Below are 12,189 nucleotides of genomic sequence, written 5' to 3'. Positions count from 1 at the left end.
CCTTCCTATTATCTAACATAGTATAGGTTAAAGTCAAATAACCCTACTTTTATCACGCAGACTCAAATGACGTAATTTTAACCCTAAACATGGTACAATCAACCAAACACAGTCTTGGAATAATAAGCAAATACAGCAACACTACAGGCGTCAAAGTTAACTGGAACAAGTCATACGTCTTCTTTCTAAACAATAGTATGACACTAGACAACTTGTTTGTTCGCAACTGGACCCAAGAACCAGTACAAAGAATATGAATTTACCATAGCAATAAAAACACAGCAAAATATAATTGGAGAATTTTAACTTAAAAAGCAAATGAAACGATAGAACAGTGGCAAGAAATGTCTCTGTTTTAGCAAAAATCCGAGTAATTAAAGACAAAGTTCTTGCAGAATTAACTTATGTTAGTCAAACACACCAGTTAAGCTCAAGCAAACAAACCAGTACTAATGACGAGAGTAGTAAACCTACCCCCAGAAAAACGAATCCCGGGCACGACTGAATTACATAAGGAACTCACAGCTTTGGAATTAGAACACTCAAGAAAATTCTGTTTAATAATATTACTAGGAGTGCATAACAGTTTATTCAACGATAAAGTAAGGCTGACTAATATAATAACACTAAAGTAGATGAAATTCCGCTTAAAAATCTATTACCAATACTAAGAAATAATAACTTAAATGATATGGAAACAAAAGAAATATAAAACCTAATACAAAAATAAAGCAACCTAAATATACAAACAAATTAGCCCGCTATAGACTTGAATAAAGTATGTGATATGATCAATTCGAGAAGCATGCAAAATAACCCATGAAATTGTTCTCGTGGAGGGAAATTATATAAATTAAAAGTGACCAAAACAAATGTCTGCCGATTCTGTAACTGTACAGAAACCATGTGTCACATTATATACTATTGTGCTACATCTGCGGCCCAATAGTAAGTTCGCTTTCTTTTCTGACACAAAGTATATCATGTTTAGCGTAATGCTTTTCTGTCACAATATTCCTGTAACCAAATCTCATGTTTCTTCCTCTCTGTAGTTACTAGGAGAGTTAAAAAGGCAGATATAGGCAACAAGATGCAGGGCTAATTTTCAGCGAACGAGAAAGACGTAAGTATCGCATAACATAATAACATAACTATATATGTAAAAACGGCTTGTATGGGTAGAGAAAGCTCTATGTTGAGGAGCGAACAACGTTTCGACCTTTTTCGGTCATCGTCAGGTCGAAACGTTGTTCGCAACTCTACATAGAGCTTTCTCTACCCATATCAGCCGTTTTTACATATATATATTTCTCTACAAGTGGGTTTTCTCGTCATCACGGATAATAACGCAACGTTTAGAGACAAGGGAGTTGTTGGTCCATCTGGGTTGGCAAATCCTCCAAGCCAAACTAAAACTATTAAATAAGCAAATTTAAAAAAAAAAATTAACGCCAATTTTCATCATTCATTTATCTATCTAACTTTGTTTTAAACTGACTCACACTTACAGTTTCCACGACATCCGGAAGTAACCTATTCCACAGGCCAAACACCATATTTAAAATACAAAATTGTCTCAGGTGAAGTCAACTTCTACCTTGTCAATATATATACTTGTGTCCTCTAGTTCTACAGTTTTCTTTTAAAAATGAAAAATATTGACTCATCAACATCACCAATTCCTTTTAAAATATTAAACACTTCAATCAAATCCTTTCTATCTCTTCTTTTTTAACAGAAAGCAATTTTAAGGGTCTTGATAAGTCCTTATATAACAACCCCTCTATTCAAGGCACCATTCTAGTAACCCTTCTCTGAACCTTTTCCAATAATTCCATGTGTTTCCTCAGGCACGAAGCCCAGGACTGAACGCAACATTACAAATATGGCCTAACAAGTAACCTATACAATAAAATTATTTACACTTGTGTTCAGTATTTATGTATATACAACCTAGAAACCTATTTGCCTGCCACTAGCAACAGCAAGCTCACTGATCAGTTATTACACCAAGATCCCTTTTCTTCATGACACTGTTGCTCAGCATGCCCAGGTCGACTCGCCATCCGAGGATCGCGAGTTCGAATCCCCATTACACCAAACATGCTCGCTTTTTCAGCCACTGGGGCATTATAATGTGATGGCCACTTCCATTATTCATTGGTAAAGGAGTAGCTCATAAGTTGGTGGTGGGTGGTGATGAGTAGTTGCCTTCCCTCTAGTGTTACATTGCTAAATTAGAAGTGGCCAGTGCACATAGACCTTTGCCCGAAATTCAACAAACAAACAACTCTTCACACTGTTAAGGTTATTCCCATCCAAAGAAGATGAGAACTTATGTTCGCCTGTGTCTAAGAACGGATCATTTTACACTCATCAAAGAAGAATTTCCTCAAAAATGGTACCCGAGAGCTCCTGCAACTTCATGTCATGGAAAATGGCCTCAAGTTTTAACATCAGCGTGTCTCCTATCTACATGTTCATGAAAGCTAAACTGTATATCAAGAGAAAGGTTGTGGGGAACCAGTCTACAAGTGTAAGTGAAAGGTTCTTCTAATGTTGTGCACTAATGAACTCGAATTCTATGCCTCCCATAGAATATAGTTTGTTTGTTTGTTTGTATGTTTTTTAATTTCGCACAAAGCTACTCGAGGGCTATTTGTGCTAGCCGTCACTACTTTAGGAGTGTAAGACTAGAGAGAAGGCAGCTAGTCATCACCACCCATCGCCAACTCTTGGGCTACTCTTTTAATAACGAATAGTGGGATTGACCGTACATTATAACGCCCCCACGGCTGAAAGGCCCAGCATGTTTGGCGCGAAGGGGATACGAACCCGCGACCCTCAGATTACGAGTCGCACGCCTTAACGCCCTTGGCCATGCCGGGCCTCCCATAGGATATAGACCACAGGGATTGTATGGACTTTATCCAACGATAATAAATGTTTACTCAATCTATGTGTGAATGTAATAAGTTTTCTTCTCTAAACTATCTTTCAAAAAAGAATAAGGAGAAGTCAAAAAACTGCAGCCTAAAAGATAAGATGTAAAACATCCTCCTAAGATTCTTAGTCGTATGATGTGTCTTTCAAAGTTCACCTCGAGGGGTGTAACAAGTGTTAAGAACCGAGACGCATTAAAATTGTGTTTGTTTGTAAAGCTATACAATGGGCTACCTGTGCTCTGCCCATCACGTGTATTGAAACCAAGATTCCAGCATTGTAAGTCCGCATACAAAATGATGTACCGCTGGGGAGAACTAGTAAACTTCAGACCTTTAAAAGTAAATAGTGGAGTGAAGCGTTTTGGAAACACTTTCTAAGAGATGTACATTACATTAAGTGATGCGTTTTGGTAACACTTCCTACGGGATGTACATTACATTAAGTGATGAGTTTTGGAAACACTTCCTACGGGATGTATCTTACATTAAGTGATGCGTTTTGGAAACACTTCCTACGGGATGTATCTTACATTAAGTGATGCGTTTTAGAAACACTTCCTACGGGATGTATCTTACACTAAGAGATGCGTTTTGGAAACACTTCCTACGGGATGTATCTTACATTAAGTGATGCGTTTTGGAAACACTTCCTACGGGATGTATCTTACATTAAGAGATGCGTTTTGGAAACACTTCCTACGGGATGTACATTACATTAAGTGATGCGTTTTGGAAACACTTCCTACGGGATGTACATTACATTAAGTGATGCGTTTTGGAAACACTTCCTACGGGATGTACATTACATTAAGTGATGCGTTTTGGAAACACTTCCTACGGGATGTATCTTACATTAAGTGATGCGTTTTGGAAACACTTCCTACGGGATGTATCTTACATTAAGTGATACGTTTTAGAAACACTTCCTACGGGATGTATCTTACATTAAGAGATGCGTTTTGGAAACACTTCCTACGGGATGTATCTTACATTAAGTGATGCGTTTTGGAAACACTACCTACGGGATGTATCTTACATTAAGAGATGCGTTTTGGAAACACTTCCTACGGGATGTACATTACATTAAGTGATGCGTTTTGGAAACACTTCGTACGGGATGTACATTACATTAAGTGATGCGTTTTGGAAACACTTCCTACGGGATGTATCTTACATTAAGTGATGCGTTTTTGGAAACACTTCCTACTGGATGAATCTTACATTAAGACATGCGTTTTGGAAACACTTCATACGGGATGTACATTATATTAAGTGATGCGTTTTGGAAACACTACCTACGGGATGTATCTAACATTAAATGATGCGTTTTTGGAAACACTTCCTACGGGATGTATCTTACATTAAGTGATGCGTTTTTGGTAACACTTTCTACGAGATATGCATTACATTAAGGGGTGCGTTTTTGGAAACACTTCCTACGAGATATGCATTACATTAAGGGATGCGTTTTTGGTAACACTTCCTACGGGATGTATCTTACATTAAGTGATGCGTTTTTGGAAACACTTTCTACGGGATGTACATTATATTAAGTGATGCGTTTTGGAAACACTACCTGCGGGATCTATCTTACATTAAGTGATGCGTTTTTGGAAAGACTTTCTACGGGATGTACATTGCATTGAGTGATGCGTTTTGGAAACACTACCTACGGGATGTATCTTACATTAAGTGATGCGTTTTTGGAAAGACTTTCTACGGGATGTACATTGCATTGAGTGATGCGTTTGGGAAACACTACCTACGGGATGTACATTACATTAAGTGATGCGTTTTGGAAACACTACCTACGGGATGTATCTTACATTAAGTGATGCGTTTTTGGAAACACTTCCTACTGGATGAATCTTACATTAAGAGATGCGTTTTGGAAACACTTCATACGGGATGTACATTATATTAAGTGATGCGTTTTGGAAACACTACCTACGGGATGTATCTAACATTAAATGATGCGTTTTTGGAAACACTTCCTACGGGATCTTACATTAAGTGATGCGTTTTGGAAACACTACCTACGGGATGTATCTTACATTAAGTGATGCGTTTTAGAAACACTTCCTACGGGATGTATCTTACATTAAGTGATGCGTTTTTGGAAACACTTCCTACTGGATGAATCTTACATTAAGAGATGCGTTTTGGAAACACTTCATACGGGATGTACATTATATTAAGTGATGCGTTTTGGAAACACTACCTACGGGATGTATCTAACATTAAATGATGCGTTTTTGGAAACACTTTCTACGGGATGTATCTTACATTAAGTGATGCGTTTTTGGTAACACTTCCTACGAGATATGCATTACATTAAGGGGTGCGTTTTTGGAAACACTTCCTACGAGATATGCATTACATTAAGGGATGCGTTTTTGGTAACACTTCCTACGGGATGTATCTTACATTAAGTGATGTGTTTTTGGAAACACTACCTACGGGATGTATCTTACATTAAGTGATGCGTTTTTGGAAACACTTCCTCATTACATTAAGTGATGCGTTTTTGGAAACACTTCCTACGGGATGTATCTTACATTAAGTGATGCGTTTTTGGAAACACTTTCTACGGGATGTACATTACATTAAGTGATGAATTTTGGAAACACTTCCTACGGAATGTACATTACATTAAGTGATGAATTTTGGAAACACTTCCTGCGGAATGTACATTGCATTGAGTGATGCGTTTTGGAAACACTACCTGCGGGATCTATCTTACATTAAGTGATGCGTTTTTGGAAAGACTTTCTACGGGATGTACATTGCATTGAGTGATGCGTTTGGGAAACACTACCTACGGGATGTATCTTACATTAAGTGATGCGTTTTAGAAACACTACCTACGGGATGTATCTTACATTAAGTGATGCGTTTTAGAAACACTTCCTACGGGATGTATCTTACATTAAGTGATGCGTTTTTGGAAACACTTCCTACTGGATGAATCTTACATTAAGAGATGCGTTTTGGAAACACTTCATACGGGATGTACATTATATTAAGTGATGCGTTTTGGAAACACTACCTACGGGATGTATCTAACATTAAATGATGCGTTTTTGGAAACACTTCCTACGGGATGTATCTTACATTAAGTGATGCGTTTTTGGTAACACTTCCTACGAGATATGCATTACATTAAGGGGTGCGTTTTTGGAAACACTTCCTACGAGATATGCATTACATTAAGGGATGCGTTTTTGGTAACACTTCCTACGGGATGTATCTTACATTAAGTGATGTGTTTTTGGAAACACTACCTACGGGATGTATCTTACATTAAGTGATGCGTTTTTGGAAACACTTTCTACGGGATGTACATTACATTAAGTGATGAATTTTGGAAACACTTCCTACGGAATGTACATTGCATTGAGTGATGCGTTTTGGAAACACTACCTGCGGGATCTATCTTACATTAAGTGATGCGTTTTTGGAAAGACTTTCTACGGGATGTACATTGCATTGAGTGATGCGTTTGGGAAACACTACCTACGGGATGTATCTTACATTAAGTGATGCGTTTTTGGTAACACTTCCTACGGAATGTACATTACATTAAGTGATGCGTTTTGGAAACACTACCTACGGGATGTATCTTACATTAAGTGATGCCTTTTGGAAACACTTCCTACGGGATGTATCTTACATTAAGTGATACGTTTTTGGTAACACTTCCTACGGAATGTACATTACATTAAGTGATGCCTTTTGGAAACACTACCTACGGGATGTATCTAACATTAAATGATGCGTTTTTGGTAACACTTCCTTCGGAATGTACATTACATTAAGTGATGCGTTTTGGAAACACTACCTACGGGATGTATCTTAGATTAAGTAATGCCTTTTGGAAACACTACCTACGGGATGTATCTTACATTAAGTGATGCGTTTTTGGAAACACTTTCTACGGGATGTACATTACATTAAGTGATGAATTTTGGAAACACTTCCTACGGGATGTATCTTACATTAAGTGATGCGTTTTTGGTAACACTTCCTACGGAATGTACATTACATTAAGTGATGCGTTTTGGAAACACTACCTACGGGATGTATCTTACATTAAGTGATGCCTTTTGGAAACACTTCCTACGGGATGTATCTTACATTAAGTGATGCGTTTTTGGTAACACTTCCTACGGAATGTACATTACATTAAGTAATGAATTTTGGAAACACTTCCTACGGGATGTATCTTACATTAAGTGATGCCTTTTGGAAACACTTCCTACGGGATGTATCTTACATTAAGACCCGAAATGCTAAGAATGTAAAAAACATCTCCATGCTTTCACTTAGAGCAACAAAAGCTACGAAGCTCTTACTACACTCCTATGTAAAAATAACTACTTCAACCAAGTTCTTAAATGTTTAAATGGGGTTCCTCTCTGGATCTCACAAAGTGTTTAATTTTTAAACGTGTTTCTATGTCAGGGAAAAGTCTTTAAACGTTCCATGTTTCTGTTATCCTCCCTATTTGCATATTTACGGAAGGTCTCTCTAGAACAGCTTTGTCGAGATAGGAAATAGACGCTCTTTGACTTCTATTCAGCTCAGCAAATTTCTATACATAACGTAAACATTCGTGCGTTACAGTTTAAGTATAAAATCCGTTCTTGAATAGTTTCTTTAAGCTTTTCAGGAAGTTATGGTGTAAATGTTTAGTGCCCACAAAACAAGACAGTGGCTAAACAGTTACATCACAGGCCCCAGTGTTCAGGCCGAGGAATATCGACCAGTCAGCAGCATCCTTTTCAACTGGGATGCTCTTTATCGAATAGCGAGACTACCAGTAACAATTATACAAGAAATTCAAAGTTTTTACTATGATATTTACAGACATTCCAAGAACTTATATAGATATTGTCAATAAAGAAAAGTCTGTATAATATTGTAAGTTGTGATGACCTATTGAAGATGTATTTATAATACCATATTCATGAACAGTCCAAGCTTCCCGTATATAGTGCTACCGCCTACTTGATTATAACACCTCCACAACTGCAAATTAGTTTGTTTACCAGCATCTATCTCATGGTTCAAACTCTGCAACATATGATCTGCTACTAGGAAAGCTGACTACTAGGCCAAGCGAGGCCTTTTTTACCAAAAGATATGAAACTACATGTGGATTTTTAATATAAAAACGACAACTAAATAAGTTGTCTTGCAAAATAACTCAACCCTACCAATAATTTCACATTTTGATGAAATACAAATATATAAACAATTTTTTAACGAACTTATCTTTTATTCAAAATTCTAATTATCAAACTCAACAGTTTTATTTTATCTTTTTACTTTAAAGATGTTGATCTATCAGAAGATTGTGTAGGAAACAAAGTGTTTCTAGATGGAACAAACAATCTTAATAATATCAACTTCAACTGTTCTCTCCGCTTCTATTTATTTTACTGTTATATAGCCTACACGAATTCCACTAAGACCAACATATCCTAGCCGGAGTGTTGGGAGTTACTTCAGTCATTTTTTCTTTTCTGTCTAGCAGTTAATTACTTTCACAACTGATCCACTATCAGCTTACATAGACCAATCATCATCACGTTGTTTGTTTTTTTTTGAATTCCGGACAAAGCTACACAAGGGATATCTGAATTAACCGTCTAGAGAGAAGGCAGCTAGTCATCACCACCCACCGCCAACTCTTGGGCTACTCTTTTAACAACGCATAGTGGGATTGACCGTCACATATTAACGTCTCCATGGCTGAAAGAGGGAGCATGTTTGGTGTGAACCCGCGAGCCTCGGATTACGAGTCTGGTGCCTTAACCACCTGGCCATCACCTTGTTTCAAGAAATTATTGAATTCCTTCCTACACCGTAAAGACATCTGAAACTCCAATTTGCCCTACTGAAGTTTTTTACTGTAAAACTGCTAGTATTATCACAATCTACTACACTTCATGATCTAGTTTAATCTACTACACTTCATGATCTAGTTTAAATTGACTTCGGCAGTATTTCCATTGTTTAGTAATAACAAATCATGAAAATATAACCTTTTTTATAAGCTTCGTAATAACCTTGCAATCTTCGTTACTTCATGATCAGTTGTAGAAGAAATAGCTCAGACACTACCAACAACTTTGTATGTCATGCAATGTTTACCAACAACTCCGTATGTCATGCAATGTTTACCAACAACTCTGTATGTCATGCAATGTTTACCAACAACTCTGTATGTCATGCAATGTTTACTTCCCCTTGAGCTTATGAATTAAATAGTTGGTATTTACATATTGCTATCCATCATGTAGTCGAAGCTGTTATTACATGTTCACTAGCTTCTGTTCTTGAACTATTGGATATGTGAATGTATGTGAGGTCAGGCCAGATGTATTGAACTAAATATTACAGTAACTGTTCTTCCTTTCTGTATTTACTGTTGACCAAACCTACGTACATTTCTGAATCATCAGGTAATTTTCTTAATGTATAAATTAATTTAAAAAAACAAAATTTGCCCCTTGTGTCAGTGCCTTTCCAGTAAATAATAATAATTATTCATTATAAACGTTTTTTCTAGCTACTTCGCAGTGTATGGATGGAAATGCATCAAGTTTGGTACGAAGGTTCATCAGGTCCTTACGGAAGTACATACAAATGTTCAGATGGACCTTCCACAAATCTGGTGTGGAGGTTCATTGGGTCTGTATGAAGACATACATACAAATTTTAAGCTTCGTATTGTGTTTGTGTTTATTACTACTACTTCGCCCTCTGTAGATGGATCGTCACTAAATTTAACATGAAGGTTTATGTGGTCATCCTGAGACATACGTAAATTTGTGGTTTCATATTCTCTGTTTTGCAGTTTTCATGGACAGATTTACAATTACAAATAAAGGAAGCAACTCTTCATATACTAAAATAATATTTCATTAATCATGAATTTAAGTAACTTCCGTCCATCCGACGGGTACTCTGATAGTTATTAATAAGTTGTTGCAGATATAAGGTTCGAATGTCCCATAAAGCTGCATGAAGATATTCTGCTCCAGCCATCCCTAATTTAGTGGTGAAAGACGAGAAAAAGACAGCTAAACAACACTCACCGCCAACTCTTGGGCTACTGTTTTTACCAACAAATAGTAGGATTGACTCTCACTTTTTATGCCACCACAGCTGAAAAGGCAAGAATATTAGGTGACGTGGAGTTGAATCTTTATTTAACCTTCAAATTGTGATCGAGCACCCTAATACCTAGGTCACCACAAATTTATGAGAAAACCCATTATTTGTAAACATGGGACTTGAACATTCATAATTTTCGCATAAAATGAGAGATAAATTTTTGTTATAGTCGTTAGCTCAGTTTCTAGCTAATAAATCACGATTCGACATTACGTTTGCAGTTCTAATACTAAAAATTCAGAAACAAGACTGATAAATAAAAATATTGGTAACTAACAATTTCACTAACAAGGATTTAGAAAGGAGTAGGGATAAATATCTAAAATTTATATTATTACACTATATAACTCAATTTATACTGTTACACTATATAACTCAATTTATATTGTTACACTATATAACTCAATTTATACTGTTACACTATATAACTCAATTTAGATTGTTACACTGTATGACTCAATTTATATTGTTACACTATATAACTCAATTTATATTGTTCCACAATATGATTCAATTTATATCGTTACACTATATGACTCAATTTATATTGTTACACAATATGACTCAATTTATATTGTTACACTATTAACTCAAGTTATATTGTTACACTATAGGACTCAATTTATATTGTTACACTATATAACTCAATTTATATTGTTACACTATATGACTCAATTTATATTGTTACTCTATTAACTCAATTTATATTGTTACACTATTAACTCAATTTATATTTTTGCACTATATAACTCAATTTATATTGTTACACTATATGACTCAATTTATATTGTTACACTATATAACTCAATTTATATTGTTACACTATATGACTCAATTTATATTGTTACTGTATATAACTCAATTTATATTGTTACACTATTAACTCAATTTATATTCTTACACCATATAGTTCGTGCAGTTAAGTAGTCTAATTATCTATGAAACTTTATTATTTTGTTGTTAAATTTCAGATAACAGGATTATTGCATACTTCCTACCTGTCCAGATCCTTTTGTGTCCAACACTGTTTTTGGGAATGAATAAAATTATCTAACTACAGGAAAATAAAATATTCTGGAATCCCAACTGTGTAACTGTAATTTATAACTTCCTCTTTTCAGCCATTTCACTATTCAATGTTGTAGAACTCTTAATTAACTGTGCTTTAATTTCGCCCCCATAGCATATACTAAATAAAGTTTAGCTTTCCAGTGACGGCTCTACCGAATGTAAGAACAAAAATGCATTTCCTGTAAAATACGATAAACACTAAACAGTAATCTCACGCTTATCTTATCATTGTTTTTTTATTTGCTGTACGTATATGTGTGTGTGCATTTGGTTATTTACAACTAGCTTGTAATAAGAATTTTGCCACAAGCTTTTATCAAAAGCATTGGCATTTTCTATATACTCGTGTTATGAATTCATAATATTAAACATCACTACAATTTATATTTATTATAATTTGTAAGTTTTCCAAATGAAGTGTATGTTATATTTTGAACATCGTTGTTCCTTGAATTTAATTTCAAAGCATGAAGTTTCTATAATCATAATAAATCATAATTTTAGCTGTTGTTTTTCAGGTAGTTTGATGAATTATTATATTTTAAATAGAAATTACTTTTAATCTTAGGACAAAATATCCTACCCTTTAGTGGTTCAGTGGGAAGTCTGAAGGCTTACGACGATAAAAAGAAGGTTTTGACAGCGGCAGTAGACGGAACACAAACAGCCTACGATGTGGCTTCACTTTTAACAACAAACGTCAGAATAATTCCTGATTATCGAAATCTGAACATTCACAACCATTTTTGCCATGAGTCAACAAAACTATCTGTGTCAGGAACGTAACTTATATCGCAACATCAAATCAATAATCGTCATTAATGTTAGAAACAACTATTATATTCTTCTACAGAAATACTAAACAAGGTTTAATATTTTATTTTATGTATATAAACGAACAGACCATTTTTTAATATATCGACGAGAATTATTAGTAGCGGCATCTGTAAATGATATTTATTATTAACCATTATGATAATAAGATGGG

General features: G+C 35.4%; 1 protein-coding gene across 1 annotated transcript in view; it reads right to left on the bottom strand.

Annotated features, from left to right (window-relative positions):
* Window positions 1–11,316, bottom strand: part of LOC143249951 (uncharacterized) — a 147,931-nt gene extending 136,615 nt beyond the window's left edge. The window contains exon 1 of the mRNA XM_076500584.1: window positions 11,129–11,316. The gene's annotated coding sequence lies outside the window, so the exon portion shown is untranslated. The remainder of the gene's footprint in view (window positions 1–11,128) is intronic.
* Window positions 11,317–12,189: the final 873 nt, after the last annotated feature.

This window comes from Tachypleus tridentatus, chromosome 4 (assembly GCF_004210375.1).
Source record: "Tachypleus tridentatus isolate NWPU-2018 chromosome 4, ASM421037v1, whole genome shotgun sequence".
Lineage (NCBI taxonomy): Eukaryota > Metazoa > Arthropoda > Merostomata > Xiphosura > Limulidae > Tachypleus > Tachypleus tridentatus.
The sequence above is the reverse complement of the archived record's forward strand: the minus strand, read 5'-3'. Positions and strand labels throughout refer to the sequence as shown.